Below are 17081 nucleotides of genomic sequence, written 5' to 3' on the forward strand. Positions count from 1 at the left end.
TCTTTCCCTCTGTCTTTGTCTAAAAATGAAAAAGATACATTCTGCCAGGACCGGTGGAATTGCCCTGGTGCAAGGCCCTGGAAGCAATGGGAAAAAAAGGGGGAGAGGCAGAGGGGAGGGGATGGGAGAGGGGAAGAAGAGAGAATAGAGGATGCAGATCTGTGCTGTTTGGAAATGGTTAAAGGCTCAAATCAGGGTCTGTAATGGAAGCCAGGCTGGTTTGATCACAGATTAGCTAGCTCCCCTGCCTACAGGTTCAGGAAGACCCTGCCCCCCACCCCACTCCCAGACATCAGCAGCTCCCAGAAAACTGCTGCAGCTATTGTCCACCAGCCTCCTCCTCTTCCAGGCAGAGGGCTTAAAGAGAAGCAGGGATGTGGAATCAGCCCTGCTGCCTTCCAGCCTCTGTGACCCTCTCCTATCACTTGTAACAATTAAAAAAAGAAACGGATGAAGATGGGGGCGGGGGAGGGAGGAAACTAGTTGAGGGACAGTGATAAATAGAATGCTAACTTTTCTCTCATTCCATCTCCATATCTTTTATCTTATACTTAAAAATGTCTTCTAATCCAGAGTTAATGTATCTTCTTCTAAACTTTTTTTCCCTCCTTTTTTCCATTTTTTGTTGGATAGGACATAGAGAAATTGGGAGGGGAGGGGAAGATAGAGAGGGATAGAACTAATCCCAGAGGGAAAAAAAAATCCCAGGGCCCAGGAGACCAACCAAGGCCTGGAGCTGAGGCCTCCCAAACTCACATAGACAAAGTGAACAACTCAGGGAGTTGGGCGGCAGCGCAGCGGGTTAAGCGCACGTGGCGCAAAGCACAAGGACCCGCGTAAGGATCCCGGTTCGAGTCCCTGGCTCCCCACCTGCAGGGGGTTGCTTCACAAGCGGTGAAACAGGTCTGCAGGTGTCTATCTTTCTCTCCCCCTCTGTCTTCCCTCCTCTCTCCATTTCTCTCTGTCCTAGCCAACAATGACGACATCAATAACAACAGTAACTACAACAATAAAACAACAAGGGCAACAAAAGGGAATAAATAAATAAACAAATAAATATTTTTTTAAAAGAAGAAGAAGAAAGAAAGTGAACAACTCTTCGAAGGGAGGCTGGGTCAACCTACCCTGTCACATGAGGGAGACTGAGTTGCACATGAGTGCAACTGAAAATGTTCCCAGTTGTGACCATGGACTGTGAGCTCAGACTGACAGGAATCCAGACGTTCTACAGGCTCCTGTATCAAATATGAATACGTACGGGCCCTGCATCAGGTTGATGGGATAAACAGTTAATTGTATTTATAAATTTTCTTCAAATTTAGGAGCTGTTCTCCACACTAAATTCAGCTTTCTAGTCATATTCTCAACTCTGATTATATCTTCCCAGACAGTATTTTTTTCATGTCCAGCAGAGAAGCAAATGCAGAAGCCAGAACTTCCACCTTCTGCACCCCATAAAGAATTTTGGTCCACACTCCCAGAGGGGGAGAAATATTAGGGAAAGAGGACCAAAGGGCTCTGAACTCCAACTCCATCAGGACCCAGAGAAAGAAGAGGGGGAAAAGAAGGACATCTGGAAGTATTAATAGGTGTAGGTGTGACTTAGAGAATGCAGAACCATAGAAAATAGGCAAGTATCTATAAATATAGATAGTTATAGAAATAATATCCAGGGGCTGGGCAGTAGTGACCCAGGCTAAGCACACATAGTACAAAGCACAATGACCTGCCCAGGATCCCAACCTGCAGCTTCACAAGTGGTGAAGCAGGTCTGCAGATGTCTATCTTTCTCCCTCTCTATCTTCCCTTCCTCCCTCAATTTCTCACTGTCCTGCCAAAAAAAAAAAAAAATAGTCAATCCATATCTGAGACCTCGAGAGAACTACTGCAGTTTCCAACAGAGGGAATGGGGACCCAGACTCTGGTGGTAAGAATGGTGCGGAATTATAACCCTGTTATCTCATAACTTTGTAAGTCAATATTAAATCACTAATACAAAATTAAAAAGAATAACAGAAAGTCATCTGCCAACAGCCCCCCACTTCCACATGAGGACCCCCAGCTGATCGTCATCCATCAGCTCGTGGATTCTGTATCTACTTGCACAGCACCACGGTGAGACCGGCTCCCTAGTGGTCCAACTCCCTCTCTGGTCCTTCTCCTGGTCTTGTGAAGAAGGAAGTCTCTAGGGAAAGATAGAGACAGGCTGGGGGTATGGATCGTCAATGCCCAGGCTCAGCGGAAAAGCAGCTACAGAAGCCACACCTCCTATCTTCTGCTCCCCATAAACAACCTTGATCCATACTCCCAGTGATAGGATGAAGATAAGGGGACTCTGCACTCCAGCTCCATCAGCACCCAGAGAGAGAGAAGGAAAAGGAGAGGGGCATCTGGAGGTAGCTACGATGCTATGAGGAGCGGCTGAGAGGAAAAGAGGATTGAATCAGAAAAAGAAGGGGCAACTATGTATAAATGTTGATGTGGACAGACAGTTGTAGAGAAGACGGTTGGCCCATGTCTACAACCTTAAGGGGAACTGTGGTGGATTGCAGTGGGGAGAGTGAAGATTCAGAACTCTGGTGGTGGGAATGGTGTGGATTCAAACCCATCGGCATGTAATTCTGTAATATACAAATTTAAGGTAGTCGGGTGGCAGCACAGCGGGTTAAGTGCACATGGTGCGAAGTGCAAGGACTGGCGTAAGGATCCTGGTTCGAGCTCCTGGCTCCCCACCTGCAGGGGAGTTGCTTCACAAGCGGTGAAACAGTTCTGCAGGTGTCTATCTTTCTCTCCCCCTCTCTGTCTTCCCCTCCTCTCTCCATTTCTCTCTGTCCTAGCTAACAATGACAACATCAATAACAACCGCAATAATAACTACAACAACAATAAAACAACAAGGGCAACAAAAGGGAAAATAAATAAACAAATAAGTAAATATTACAATTTTTTAAAAGATGCTTTTAAAAAATAAAGCACAAGGACTGGCTTAAGGATCCCAGTTCGAGCCCCCGGCTCCCCACCTGCAGGGGAGTCGTTTCACAAGCGGTGAAACAGATCTGCAGGTGTCTATCTTTCTCTCCCCCTCACTGTCTTCCCCTCCTCTCCCCATTTCTCTCTGTCCTTACCAACAATGACATCATGAACAACAATAATAACTACAACAAGGGCAACAAAAAGGGAATAAATAAAATAAAATAAAATATTTAAATAAAATTTAAAAAAGAAGAAGAAGGAAGTCTCATTCTACACAAGCCCCGGCTTCTTTCTTTCCCCAAAGCATCAGTGATCCAGGAACCCCCACATGCCCCAGTACCAGAGCTTGGCTACCCCTAGGAATTTCTGCCCTACCAGGCCCCTTCCCTGGGTTGGTCTGACAAGCCAGTGGCACAGCCCTCACCTTCTGGAGATCTTCATGTGACACCCACACAAAGCCCAGCTGCCCTCTTCTGATCGTCTGACCCCCCCCCCCCATCTGGACTAGACCAAGGTCAGCATCCAGACTGTCTCCCTCCACCCCCACCTCAAGCCAGAGAGATTTCCCAGACTCCTTCAGAGAGTAAGAGGAGACTGACAGCCTTCTGAGTAAGGTCTAATAAGGATGAGGATAATCAGATGAAGAGTCTAAATGAATTACAAAAGAGAAGTCATCCAGAGGACTAATAAAATCCACAGCTATCATCCTAACATCAAACAGCAAATTATTACCACCACCACCCCTCAACAAAATAAAAGAAAATCAGGTCACACCAAAGGCCCTAAGTAATTCATTAAGGAAGAAAGAAAGTGATCCGTTTGAAACAGAAGTGCTAATAAGTGATAAGCTCTCTTGGGTTGTCTGCTAATCTAATCAGTGAACTCCTCATGGAAAAATATTAAGGGAAGGCTGAGATTTCTTGCTGACCTGGCACAAAACACTGACAGTGGTTAGGCTGACATGAAATTCATGATTTATCTTGGCAGTGAGGCTGAGACATGGAGCTCATCAATTCAAAGAGGATTTAAGACACAAACCTGGCAAAACAGCTCATGTGGATAGTGCACTGATTTGCCATGTGCACACCTCAGGTTTGAGCCCAGCCCCCAACACATTGAAGAAGGCAGTTTTGGTGCTGTGGTCTCTCTCTCTCTCTGTCTCCCTGCCTCTGTCTAAAATTAAATAAATAACTAAATAAAATCAATGGGGTAGGTGATGGTGCACTCAGTTGAGTGCAAGGACCATGTGCAAGGACCCAGGTTCAAGCTCCTGGTCCCCACCAGCAGAGAAGAGGCTTCACTAGTGGTGAAGCAGGTCTGCAGGTGTCTCTCTGTCTCTCTCTCCCTCACTATCTCCCCCTCCACTCTCAATTTATCTCTGTTCTATCTAATAAAATAGAAAGGAAGGAGGAAAAAAAGAAAGGAAGGAAGGAAGGAAGGAAGGGAAAGAAGGGAAGGAGGGAGAGAGGGAGGGAGGGAGAAGAAGAGGAGAGGAACAGGCAGTGGCATACTCAATTAAGTGCATGTATCACCATGCTCAAGGACCCCGGTTCAAGCTCCCCACCTGCAGGGTGGGAGGGTGCTTGACAAGCAGTGAAGCAAGTCTGCAGGTGTCTACCTTTCTCTCCCTTTTTCTATCTCCCCTTCCCTCTCGATTTTTCTCTGTCCTATCAAATATAATAGAGAGAAAGAAATGGCCGCCAGGAGCACTCGATTCATAGTACCGGCACAGAGCTCCAGTGATAACCCTGGTGGCAATAAGGAAAGAGGAGAGAGACAGACAGAGAGAGAGAGAATAATAAAATTAAGTTATTCATCTGCAATATTCCAGCCTTTAGGTTCATGATTAGTCAACAATTTGTTCTAATTTATATCTTACCTCTTTTTCAGCCACCAATTTCCAGATGCTACCATGATGACAACCTGACTTCCCTGGGCAGATGACCCTACCAATATATCCTGGAGCCCTGCCTCCCCAGACCCGTTTCCACTAGGGAAAGAGAGAGGCAGACTGGGAATATGGATCGACCTGCCAACGCCCATGTTCAGCAAGGAAGAAATTACAGAAGCCAGACCATCCACTTTCTGAATCCCATAATGACTCTGGGTCCATACTCCCAGAGGGATAAAGAATTGGAAAGCTATCAGGGGAGAGGATGGGATATGGAGTTCTGGTAGTGGGAATCATGTAGAGTTGTACCCCTCTTATCCTATGGTATTGTCAATATTTCCATTTTATAAATAAAAATTAAAAAATTAAAAAGAGACATTAAAAATTAAATTAAGTTAAAAGAATGCAGTGCTCAGAAGCCCCCCCACACACACACACACCAGGCTGCTGTTTACCAGGTGACCTGAGAAACCACACAATCGTGAGAGCTAGATAGGACACACTCAATTTCTTTTTTTTTTTTTTTTGTTATTTTATTCTTCTGGCATGCATTAGCAGAGTAAACAGAGCATTCCCTCCCTGCCTTGGAAAACTTGGGTGACACCTCACCACCACCACCACCACCACCACCACCACCACACACAAACACACATACACACACACACACACACACACACACACACACACACACATACACACACACACACACTTTTGCAGGTCCAGTCACCTCCCCCTACAGGCTGGAGGAGGTTACTGATCTGGAATGTTCTTTCTAAGGAAAAGCTCTTTGTGTGTCTCCAACCAGCAGGTGTTGGGGCAGCTGGCAAACTAAAATGCAGGCTACCACTGCTTCACTGCAAAACATAGCCATCTCTCTCTGTTCCGCTATTTCCTTGACTCTTGGCTGCCCGTAGTTGGGTCTCAGAAATTGTTTAATTAGATGTTATTTTCGCCTACAAAAAAAAAAAAAGTAGCAGCCAGGGAGGTTTTGCACTGGGAGGAGGACAGGCCTTTAGTGTATGAAGCTCTGGGTTCAATCTCTGGCACCACAGCCGCCCACTGGAATTGTGCTCTGGTCTGTCTGTTCTCTCTCTCTCCCTCTCTCTCTCTCTCTCTCTCTCTCTCTCACACACACACACACACACACACAAACACACACATTAAAATTTAATTTTTAAAAAAATGCAGGGGGTCAGGGGGTGGCATACCTGGTTGAGTGCACATGTGGTTCAAAGCCCCCGGCCCCAAGCTACAGGGGAAGCTTCATGAGTAGTGAAGCTGGGCTGCAGGTGTCTCTCTTTCTCTCTCACTCTCTATCTTCCCCCTTCCCTCTAAACTCTCCCTATCTCTATCCAAAATAAAGAAAACATCATTTAACAAAACACAATGCATAGCCTGACCTTTCAAATAAAAAAGGAAAATGCAAAGCTTTGCCAAAAAACATAATTATGTCATTTCCATGGTACATTTTTCACATCAGTTCAATCTCATCCAGCAAACACTTTTTGAGAACCTTCCGAGAAAGAGGCAGGACACAGGCTGGGAAACAGTATGAAGAATAGCATGAGGGAGGCCGGGCAGTAGCACACCAGGTAAGCACAAGGACTGGCATAAGGATCCCAGTTTGAGCGCCCAGTTCCCCACCTGCAGGGGGGTCACTTCACAAGTGGTAAAGCAGGTCTGCAAGTGTCTATCTTTCTCCCTCTCTATCTTCCTCTCCTTTCTCTCCTCTCAATTTCTCTCTGTCCTAGCTAAAAAATAAAATAAGGCCACAGAAGCAGTGGATTTGTAGTGCAGACACTGAGCCCCAGCAATAACCCTGGAAGAAAAAAAAAAAAAAGAATGAGCATGAGTTCTGCAAACTCAAGGCCAGGCAAGGCCATTAAAGCTTTGTGAGGGAAGTCAGGCGGTAGCACAGCGGGTTAAGTGCATGTGGCACAAAGCACAAGGACTGGTGTAAGGATCCTGGTTTGAGCCCCCAGCTCCCCACCTGCAGGGGGGTCGCTTCACAAGTGGTGAAACAGGTCTGCAAGTGTCTATCTTTCTCTCCCCCTCTCTGTCTTCCCCTCCTTTCTCCATTTCTCTCTGTCCTATCCAACTACAATGACATCAATAACAACAATAATAACTACAACAATAAAACAACAAGGGCAACAAAAGAGAAAATAGGTAAGTAAAATTTTTTCTTAACTTTATTTATTTTTTTGTTATTATCTTTATTTATTGGATAGAGACAGCCAGAAATCAAGAGGGCATGGGGAAATAGAGAGGAAGAGAGAAAGAGAGACACCTGCAGCACTGCTTCACCACTCGTGACGCTTACCCCAGCAGGTGGGAACCAGGGGCTTGAACCTGGGTCCTTTCATATTGTAACATGTGCCATCAGCCAGGTGCGCCACCACCTGGCCCCCCACTCATCTGTATCTTGGTTGTAGTGGTTGTTTACATGATGTGCTTGGAAAGCACATAAACATGCATGCATGCAAAGCTGGTGGATTATTTATTTATTTATTTATTTTTATTTTTAATTTTTTGTATTCTTTTTTTCCTATTTTTTTGTATTGGGAAATTAATGTTTTACATTCAACAGTAAGTACAATGGTTTGTACATGCATAACATTCCCCAGTTTCCCACATAACATTACAACCCCCACTAGGTCCTCTGACTCCTTTTTGGACCTGTATTTTCCCCACCCACCCATCCCAGAATCTTTTACTTTGGTGCAATATGCCAATTCCATTTCAGGCTCCGTGAGGACAAGGGAAGGAGTGGTCCGCCTTCCCAGGCCAAGCAAGAACAGAAACAGGAGTCCCATATGTCTTGGGATCCCCGTGGGGGCACCCAGGAGAAAGCTCAGAAGTCTGCTGAGATAATGGGGGTCTGAGGGCAGAGCTCCAAGGCACCCACCACTGCTTCCAACCAAAAGTACTCCCTCCACCTGCTGTGCTTGGTGAAGCCAGACGGGGAACTCTTATGTTCAAAAGACAACATTATTATTATTTCATCATTATTAATGATAGTGACAGAGAAGGAAGGCAGCGAGAAAGAATGAAAGATACCACAGTGCAAAAGCTTCCTTCAGTGTGGTAAGAGCTGGGCTCGAACCTGGTTCGAGGACGTAGCAAAGCAGTGCACTATCCAAGGGAGCTATCTTGCTGGCCCAGACTTAAAAAAAAAAGTTTTTAAAAATTATTTTGGATAGAGACAGAGAGAGACTGAGATGTCAGTGGGGAGATAAGAGAGACACCTGCAGTACTACTCCACCAAGCGTGAAGAAGCTTCAACCCTGCAGGCGGGAACCGAGGGCTAGAACTCAGGTCCTGGTGTGTTCCAACATGAGCCCTCTACCAGGTGAGCCACCATCCAGCCTGCCCCCTGCCCCGGGCCACTTTTTTTTTTAACTGCTCACCAGAACCTTCTGCTGCCTTCTGCCCTCCTCTCCATGTCCTTAAAGATGCTGTCAGGAGACAACCCTTAGGAGAGAACCTTCCAAGAAACAGACAGGACCCCCCAAAGTGCTGCCCCCCCTCCCCGTGCTTCTTACCACCTGGACAGCTCCCAAAGGGGGTCCCAACTCCCAGCTCAAAGCTTCCTTCTCTTTCTGCAGCTGGCTCTCACCGCACCCACCCCCACCCCCAGGTCAGAAACCTCTCTTGATTCCTAGGTTTTCTTTTCTTTTATTACCACCGGGGTCATCTCTGGGGCTCCCTGCCTCCATGCCTCTACCATTCCAGGCAGCCTCTTTTCTTCTTTTTAAATAGAGCTAAGAGACAAAGAGGGAGAGACAGATAGACAAAAGAAGGAGAGACACCTACAGAACTGCTCCACCGCTCGTGAAGCTTCCCCCCAGATATGAGAACTGGCACTTGAACCCCATGCTTGAGCGAGCAGCGTAATGTGTGCACTCAACCGGTGAGCTGCCACCTGGCCTGGAGCCTGGAGTTTGCCATCAGCATCTCTCTGGCAGGACAGAGCATGGGGAGGGCATGTTCTTTCATTTGCCCATATGCAAACCTAACACCATTCTGCTAAATATATTTGGGGGGGGGTTGCTGAGGAGACCGACAGCAAACAGAACACACCCTTTGCATGAATGGGTTACCAAGTCTGGTCACCACCTGGGATTAAGGGGTATTTTCTCTCTCTCTCTCTCTCTCTCTCTCGCCTCTTTTTTTTTAAACCTTTTATTTATTTATTTATTTATTTATTTTTAACTTTTATTTGTTTATTTATTTTTTACCGGAGCACTACTCAGCTCTGGTTTATAGTGGTGTGAGGGACTGAAGCTGGGACTTCAGAGCCTCAGGCAGGAGAGTCTCTTTGCATAACCATTATGCTATCTACCCCCCTTCTTTTATTTATTTATTATTGGATATAGATAGATAAATTGAGAAGGGAGGGGGAGATAGAGAGGGAAAGAGACAGAAAGACACCTACAGCCCTGCTTCACCACTCATGAAGCTTTCTCCCTACAGGTGGGAACCAAGGGCTTGAACTCAGGTCCTTATACAGTGTAATGTGTAACCAGGTGCACCACTGTTTGTCCTCCCCCATACACATACACACACATCAGTCAGAAGGGGGGAAAGGCCATTTCAGCAGCAGGGAGAAGGGTCAGTGTAAGGGCCAAGTCCAGTGCCCTGCACCACAGCTGACAGGGTGATGATGGCCCTGCTTGCTCACGCTCTTATTAAAAACTAAAGCAGGGAGTCGGGCTGTAGCGCAGCGGGTTAAGCACACGTGGTACAAAGCACAAGGACCAGCGTAAGGATCCTGGTTCCGAGCCCCCGGCTCCCCACCTGCAGGGGAGTCGCTTCACAGGTGGTGAAGCAGGTCTACACATGTCTATCTTTCTCTCCCCTCTCTGTTTTCCCCTCCTCTCTCCATTTCTCTCTGTCCTATCTAAGAACAAGACATCAATAACAACAACAATAATAACTACAACCATAAAACAACAAGGGCAACAAAAGGGAATAGATCAATATATAAATATATTTTTTTAAAAAAAACTAAATCAATCAAATCTCTTTCCCAGTGCTGTCAAGACAGCATAATGGTAATGCAAAGGACTTTCATGCCTAGAACTGGCAGTGACCATGCTGAGTGAAGCAAGGAAGGGAGTAAAGGACAACTACAGGGTGATTTCACTCATGTGGAATAAAGAAAATTGAAGCACATGAACTTGAAGAAAAAATATATATATCCATATAGTCAACCCACAACTATGACCTCGGGAGAACTATGGTGGCTATTGTTGAAGGGCTGGGGGCACAGAACTCTGGTGATGGCAGTGGTGTGGAATTACACCCTTTTGATAGTAGGGTATAATCCTGTAAATCACTATTAATTCACTAATAAAAATATGTATTTAAAAAAAACTTCTTCATACCCAGGCTCTGAGGTCCCAGGGTCAATCCCCAGCACCACCATAAGCCAGAGCTGAGCAGTGTTCTGGTGTTTCCCTCTTAGGATGCTCTCTGTCTTTCTCATCCACTTTCTCACTAAATATATAATCAATAAAATAGAGATACAGATATGTCCAAGGATTTCCTTTAAGATTAAAAACAAGCTCTCTAGCAAATCTGCAGAGCCAGTTCTGGCTGCGTGGTCAGTTTGTGCCACAGTCCCCTTCCTTGGCACGTCTGGCCTGCCCTCAGTCCCCACCTGTCCCCTCAACTAACTGACACTGCGCAAGGTCCAAATGCTGACAGGGAAGGCTTCCTACCCTCCCCCACCCAGTCCCCGACGCAAGGCACAGATGGCCACCGTGACTTCTATGGCTGACCTCCAGGTTTCCCCCCCACACTTGACCTTAAGATACAAACTCGTGAGGACCTGAATCCTTTCTTTTTTTTCTTTTTTTTCTTTTGTGATTGATAGGTGGTTACAAGATTGTGTGACTGCAGTGTATAGTTCCCTACCACAACCACCACCAGAGCTCTGTGTCCCCACCCTCCCACTTCCCAAAGATCACCACCATAGTTCTCACAAGTCTTAGAAACAGTTTCCTTGCCTCTGTTTTTGTTTTGCTTTGTTTTATTTGGTTTTTCAAGTTCACATGAATCAGATCTCTAGATTCCACATGAGTCTTTCATCTCTTACTTCCCTAAGCGTAATCACCTCCAGTTCCATCTGTTTTACCCCAAAGGACACAATATCATCTTTTTTGATTACAGGGTAGTATTCCATGTAATATATATCCCATAGCTTCTTTAACCAGTCATCTATTGATGGGCATTTAGGCTGCTTCCACTCTGGCTATTTTCAATACCGCAGCTATGAGCATCGAGGTGCATATGTGTTTGAGTGTCCACTGGATAAATGCCCATGAGTGGTATTGCTGGGTCATAAGGTAATTCCATTTTTGTTTAAGGGCTCTCCATACATCCTTTCTATTTTTGTCACTGTTGGTGCTCTGCTGCTCCGTATACTGGCTGTCACATAGCAGAACTCAATAAACACTGGATCTGTGAATTAATAAAGTCATCTAATGAGGTAGTAACAGGTGAATATGTGAATTAATAAATTCATCTACTAAGGTAGTGACAGGAAGAGCACATGGGGCCATTTCAGGTGAGGAGAGTTAGCTGGACACCTTCTGGGGAAGTGGCACCACAGGCAGAGCCCAGGACTTGCAAGCCACCTGTGTTTCATGCTACTTCTCTCCCATAGAACTAAATCTCCTTGTTTAAGAAAAGAAAAGGGAATTCCAGGCATTGTCTTGCCCACCCAATAGGACAACACGGCAGTCTGTCCTCCAATAGGACAACACGGCAGTCTGGAGGCATAAGAGAGGGCTCCCAGAAGCCCCCAAGCGAGACCCTATGTTGTCCATGGGGCTCTCATGTGTGACATATCAGGACTTGAATCTGGAACCTCACACACAGAAGGGTCTGTGTGCTTTGCCTGCTGAAGGATTCAACTGTTGTCAGTCCTAGCCAGGCACCTGCAGTCCAGGATACACCTTATTTATTGTTGTTCTGTTCTATTTCATCACAGCACTGCTCAACTCTGGCTTACGGTGGTGCTGGGGATTAAACCTGGGACCTTGGAGAATTAGACATGAAAGTCTTTTTGCAGAACCACTACGCTATCTCCCCAGCAGCCCTTTTGTGTTGTTGTTGTTGCTGTTGTTTGTGTGTTATGTTTTATTCTCGGCTCTGGCTGATGGTGGTGCTGGGGGTTGAACCTGGGGACCTCAGAGCCTCAGGCATGAAAGTCTTTTTGTAGAATCACTATGCTGTCTCCCTCACCTGACAATGATCCTTTAAACCCCCACCACACACACACACACACACACACACACAAATACAGAACATGTCTCCTGCTTTCCATGGAAATTCCCTTAGACTGGCCTTGCTCAAACTCCTCTCTCTCTCTCTCACATACACACACACACACACACACACACACACACACACACCACCACCACCACCACCACCTCCACCACCACCACCACCACCACCATTACCACCTCCTCCTCCTCCTCCAATGGATTTACCTGGCTCATTCCTGATCTTGGTATCTCAGCTGGGATATCTCTCACATCACAGAATCTCCCCATCTCTTCCTTGGCCAGGTCAGTGACCCCATAGCACCCCAGCCCCCACTCCACCACACACACGCACACGCACACGCACACGCACACACACACGCACACGCACGCACACACTGGAGGCAGCTATATGAGGTGTTTTATTGAATTTGGGTTAGTTTGTGTGTCTGTTGCTTGATATCAACGTGGCTGTGCCTCCACCCAGGCCAGTGGCTCCCTGACTGCAGACTGGCACCACCTAGAGACCTTAGAAAATCCTGACTCTCCCTGTGGCGGGGGGTGGGGGGGGTATGCACAGGAGAGCCCTGGGCAAAGGCACCATGGTGCCTTTAAGGCCAAGGTGGCTGGCAGGCAGCCAGCTTCCCTGAACACAGACTGGCCTTGTTCTTCCCTTTCTGGCCAAGAGATAAAAACGTGAAATGTCATTTCCTGTATCAGTGGTTAACCACGCCATGCTGGATCAGAGATTTACCAGAAGTGCTCAAGTTCAGGGGAAACGAGAGAGAGAGAGAGAGAGAGAGAGAGAGAGAGAGAGAGAGAGAGAGAGAGAACCTGTTGCCTGTTGCTTTCAATCACCCTTTCTTGCACCCTGTGGGAACCATGTAACCTTTGGGGGAGCCTGGGAGCCAGGGGGTGACTGGAGCTGACCTGAGTCATAAATTTCAGGCTAGCTTTTGCCAGGAACCCCCAGACAAGAATGGAAGGCAGGGTGTCGTCCTCTGCTGGTCACCCTCGGTGTAGCAGGAGCAGGAGGCGAATGCAGAGGGCCTTTCCCAGGGAGCCAAAGTGACTGCGTTCTACAGGCTGCTGTTTGTAGATCCTTGAGGCTCTGGGAGACTCTCCATGCCCTTCCTTCAATGCACAGTTGAGACAAGGAGGTGAGAGCTGGCTCAGCCTTCTCCAAACCCCTCCCCTGCTCCACTAGCCTTTCTGGGGATAAGGACAGCCACCCATGGGCCTCCTCCAGGCAGCCTCCCAGGCCTCTGTCAGCCCCAGCACAGAAGACTCTAGAACTATGACTGGTGCAGCCACTGTGCCCTCACTCAGTGCCTCGTGGCTCTGTGCCTGCACCCAGCACCCCGTGTCCTTAGGGTGTTGCCCATCCTGGGTCCCTGGGGGTAGGGTTCTCATTATGACACTGGGTAAGCTGGGCTGGGGTGGGGAGGGGGATAGAGCACAGAGACCTTGAGTTCAATTCATGGCACCGTGTAAGAAGGACAACTAGGAGTCAGGGGGTGTCGAACCTTGAGAGCACACATTACCAAGCTCCAGGATCCGGATTTGAGCCCCTGCTCCCCATATGCTGGGGGAAGCTTCATGAGCCATGAACCAAGTGCTGCTCGTGTCTCTCTCCCTCTCTATCTCCCCTTTCCCTCTCAATTTCTGTCTCTATCAAAATTAAATAATTAAAATTTTTAAAAAGCAGAAAGATAACCAGCATATATGGACTGAATAGTGCTATGGTCTGAATGAAAGAGAGAAAGAAAGAAAGAAAGAAAGAAAGAAAGAAAGAAAGAAAGAAAGAAAGAGAGGAAGGAAGGGGAGGAGGGTAGGGCTGTGGAGGCCACATAATGACCGCACAAAAAAAAGACTCTCATGCCTGAGACTCTAAGGTCACACCCAGATACAATTCCTAGCAACACCATAAGCCAGAGCGCCCTCCCCCCCCCCCGTGTGTGTGTGTGTGTGTGTGTGTGTGTGTGTGTGTGTGTGTGTGTGTGTGTGTATGTGACTGAACCTATGGAGAGGTCCCTGGGGTCAAGTTCAAATTCAGGAGGTCACACCTCTCACACTCCGAAGTTCTTGGTGGAAATGGGGGGAAGTGCACTCAGGAAAACAGAACCCGCCCAAAATCCTAGGAGCCTATGAGACCTAATTCGTTCCACAATCTCTCACGAAACAGCCCAGGGTGTTTCTCATGAAACAGACATTCCTCTCCTCTCTCCCCGTCCTCCACACGGGAGCCCCTGTGCCTGTCTGCCCCTCCCCTGCCTGAGCTCAGCCTCACCCTCTGTCCTGTCAGAACTGGATTTCTTCCACAGCCCCACCTGTTCTATGCTCCCACAGACATCTGTTGAGTATTTAGAGGTGGAAGAAGCCACAGATGTCACTGCTCTAGGGTTTATGTGATACTGGACATTATTCAATTAACTAGAAAACCCTTGAAAATTTTTTTTTGCCTCCAGGGTTATTGCTGGAACTCAGTGCCTGCACTATGAATCCACTGCTCCTGGAGGTTATATTTTCCCTTTTGTTGCCCTTGTTGTTTATCATTGTTGTTATTGCAGTCATTGTTGGATAGTCAGAGAGAAATAGAGAGAGGAGGGGAAGACAGAGAGGGAGAGAAAGACACCTGTAGACCTGCTTCATCACTTGTAAAGTGACCCCCCTGCAGGTGGGAAGCTGAGGGCTCGAACCAGGATCCTTACACCAGTCCTTGCACTTTGCTCCATGTGCACTTAACCCACTGCACTACCAGCCAGCCCTCTTTAATCTTTTTTGTAGTGCAGAAAAAAAATTAATTGTTTCTCCAAGGGTCAAATAAACAGCTCAGTATCAGCACACTGGACCTGCATGCTTGACACCAACCCCACCCCCAAGAGGTCCCCACTTCCAGTCCTGAAACCATCACATACCAGAGCTGGTCAGTGCTCTGGTCTCTTTCTCTCTCACTCTTGCTCTCTCTCTCTCTCATAAACTTATTTTTTTTAATTTATTTTATTTTTTTCTTCTTGCCTCCAGGGTTATTGCTGGGGCTAGGTGCCTACACCACGAATCCACTGCTCCTGGAGGCCATTTTTTCCCCTTTTGTTTCCCTTGTTTGATCGGCCTTGTGGTTACTATTGTTGTTGTCATTGATGTCGTTGTTGCTGGACAGGACAGAGAAAAATGGAGAGGGAGGGGAGACAGAGGGGGGAGAGAAAGAGAGACACCTACACAGCCTTTGAAGTGACCCCCTGCAGGTAGGGAGCTGGAGGCTTGAACCAGAATCCTTATGCCGGTCCTTATGCTTTGTGCCATGTGCACTCAACCCACTGCGCTACCGCCTGACCCCCTAAACTTAATATCTTTTAAAACATTCTCACCGGGAGTTGGGCAATAGCTCAGCAGGTTAAGCGCAAATGGCGCGAAGCACAAGGACCAGCATAAGGATGCTGGTTCAAGCCCCTGGCTCCCCACCTGCAGGGAGTCGCTTCACAGGTGGTGAAGCAGGTCTGCAGGAGTCTATCTTTCTCCCCGCGCCCCCAACTTCCCCTCCTCTTTCCATTTCTCTCTATCCTATTTAACAATGACGACATCAATAACAACAACAATAATAACTACAACAATAAAACAAGGGCAACAAAAGGGAAAATAAATAAATATTTTAAAAAAACATTCTCACCACAGAGAAAAAGGAAAGTCCCAGATTTTATTCCCAGCGTTTCAACAACAAAGTGCCGGGGTGGGAGAGGTTTCCAGAAGCTTCCAGGGCAACAGGAACAGACACGGGTTCCCTGCTTCTCGAGAGATGGAGGGCAGGGGACAGTGATGGAGAACTCAGGCTCATGCCAGGGCCAGGGAAACACTCTCCCTTCTGGGGTGATGTCCCTCCCTGTCTCTCCCCCTCAAGAAGCCCCTCACCCCCCCCCGAGATGGCACAGGGGCAGTTAACATGGGTGCCCACCTGCTTCCGGGGTGCCTTTTTGAAGAAGGTCACCCATGATGGCACTTTTTCAAAGATGTATTTATTGACATGTTTGTGTGGGAGTGAGACCAGCAGCTCATCCTTCTAACACATTCCATGCTGGGGGGTGAGCTCCGGGCTTCCCTGTGCAAGTCCAGCCATGCTGGTCTAATTAACAAGGATAAAGGTCCAAAAGGTCTGTGAGACAGAGATGCAGTCACCCAGGGGTGGAGGGGGGGTGACTTAGCCATGGAGCACAGGACTCTTGAGTCTGAAGTCCCAAGTTCCATTCTGGGTACCCCACATGCCACAGTGATGCTTTGCTTCTCTTTCTACCCCCTTCCCCTCTCCTTAAGACTTAAATCTTTTGGGAGGGGGCCAGATGGTGGTGCACCCAGTTAAGCACTCACATTACAGTGCACAAGGACCCAGGTTCAAGCCCCTGGCCCCCAACTGCAGAGGGGAAGCTTCATGAGTGGAGAAGCAGGCTGCAGGTGTCTCTCTGTCTGTCCCTTTCTATCTCCCTTGCCCCTCTCAATTTCTGTTTATATCCAATAATAAATAAATAAAATATGTTTTCCTCTTTTTAAATATTTATTTATTCCCTTTGTTGCCCTTATTGTTTTATTGTTGTAGTTATTATTGTTGTTGTTATTGATGTGCTCATCGTTGGATAGGACAGAGAGAAATGGAGAGAGGAGGGGAAGACAGAGGGGGAGAGAAAGACACCTGCAGACCTGCTTCACCGCCTATGAAGCAATTCCCCTGCAGGTGGGGAGCCTGGGGGCTCGAACTGGGATCTTTATGCCGGTCCTTGTGTTTTGTGCTGGTCCTTGTGCTTTGTGCCACCTGCGCTTAACCCGCTGCGCTACTGCCCAACTCCCAAATAAAATATTTTTTTAAAAAAATCTTTTGGGAGGCTGGGTGGTGATACACCCACTTGAGCACACACGTACAAGGTGCAAGGATCTGAGTTCGAGCCCCCAATCCCCAC

Source organism: Erinaceus europaeus, chromosome 7, assembly GCF_950295315.1.
Source record: "Erinaceus europaeus chromosome 7, mEriEur2.1, whole genome shotgun sequence".
Taxonomy (NCBI): Eukaryota; Metazoa; Chordata; class Mammalia; order Eulipotyphla; family Erinaceidae; genus Erinaceus; species Erinaceus europaeus.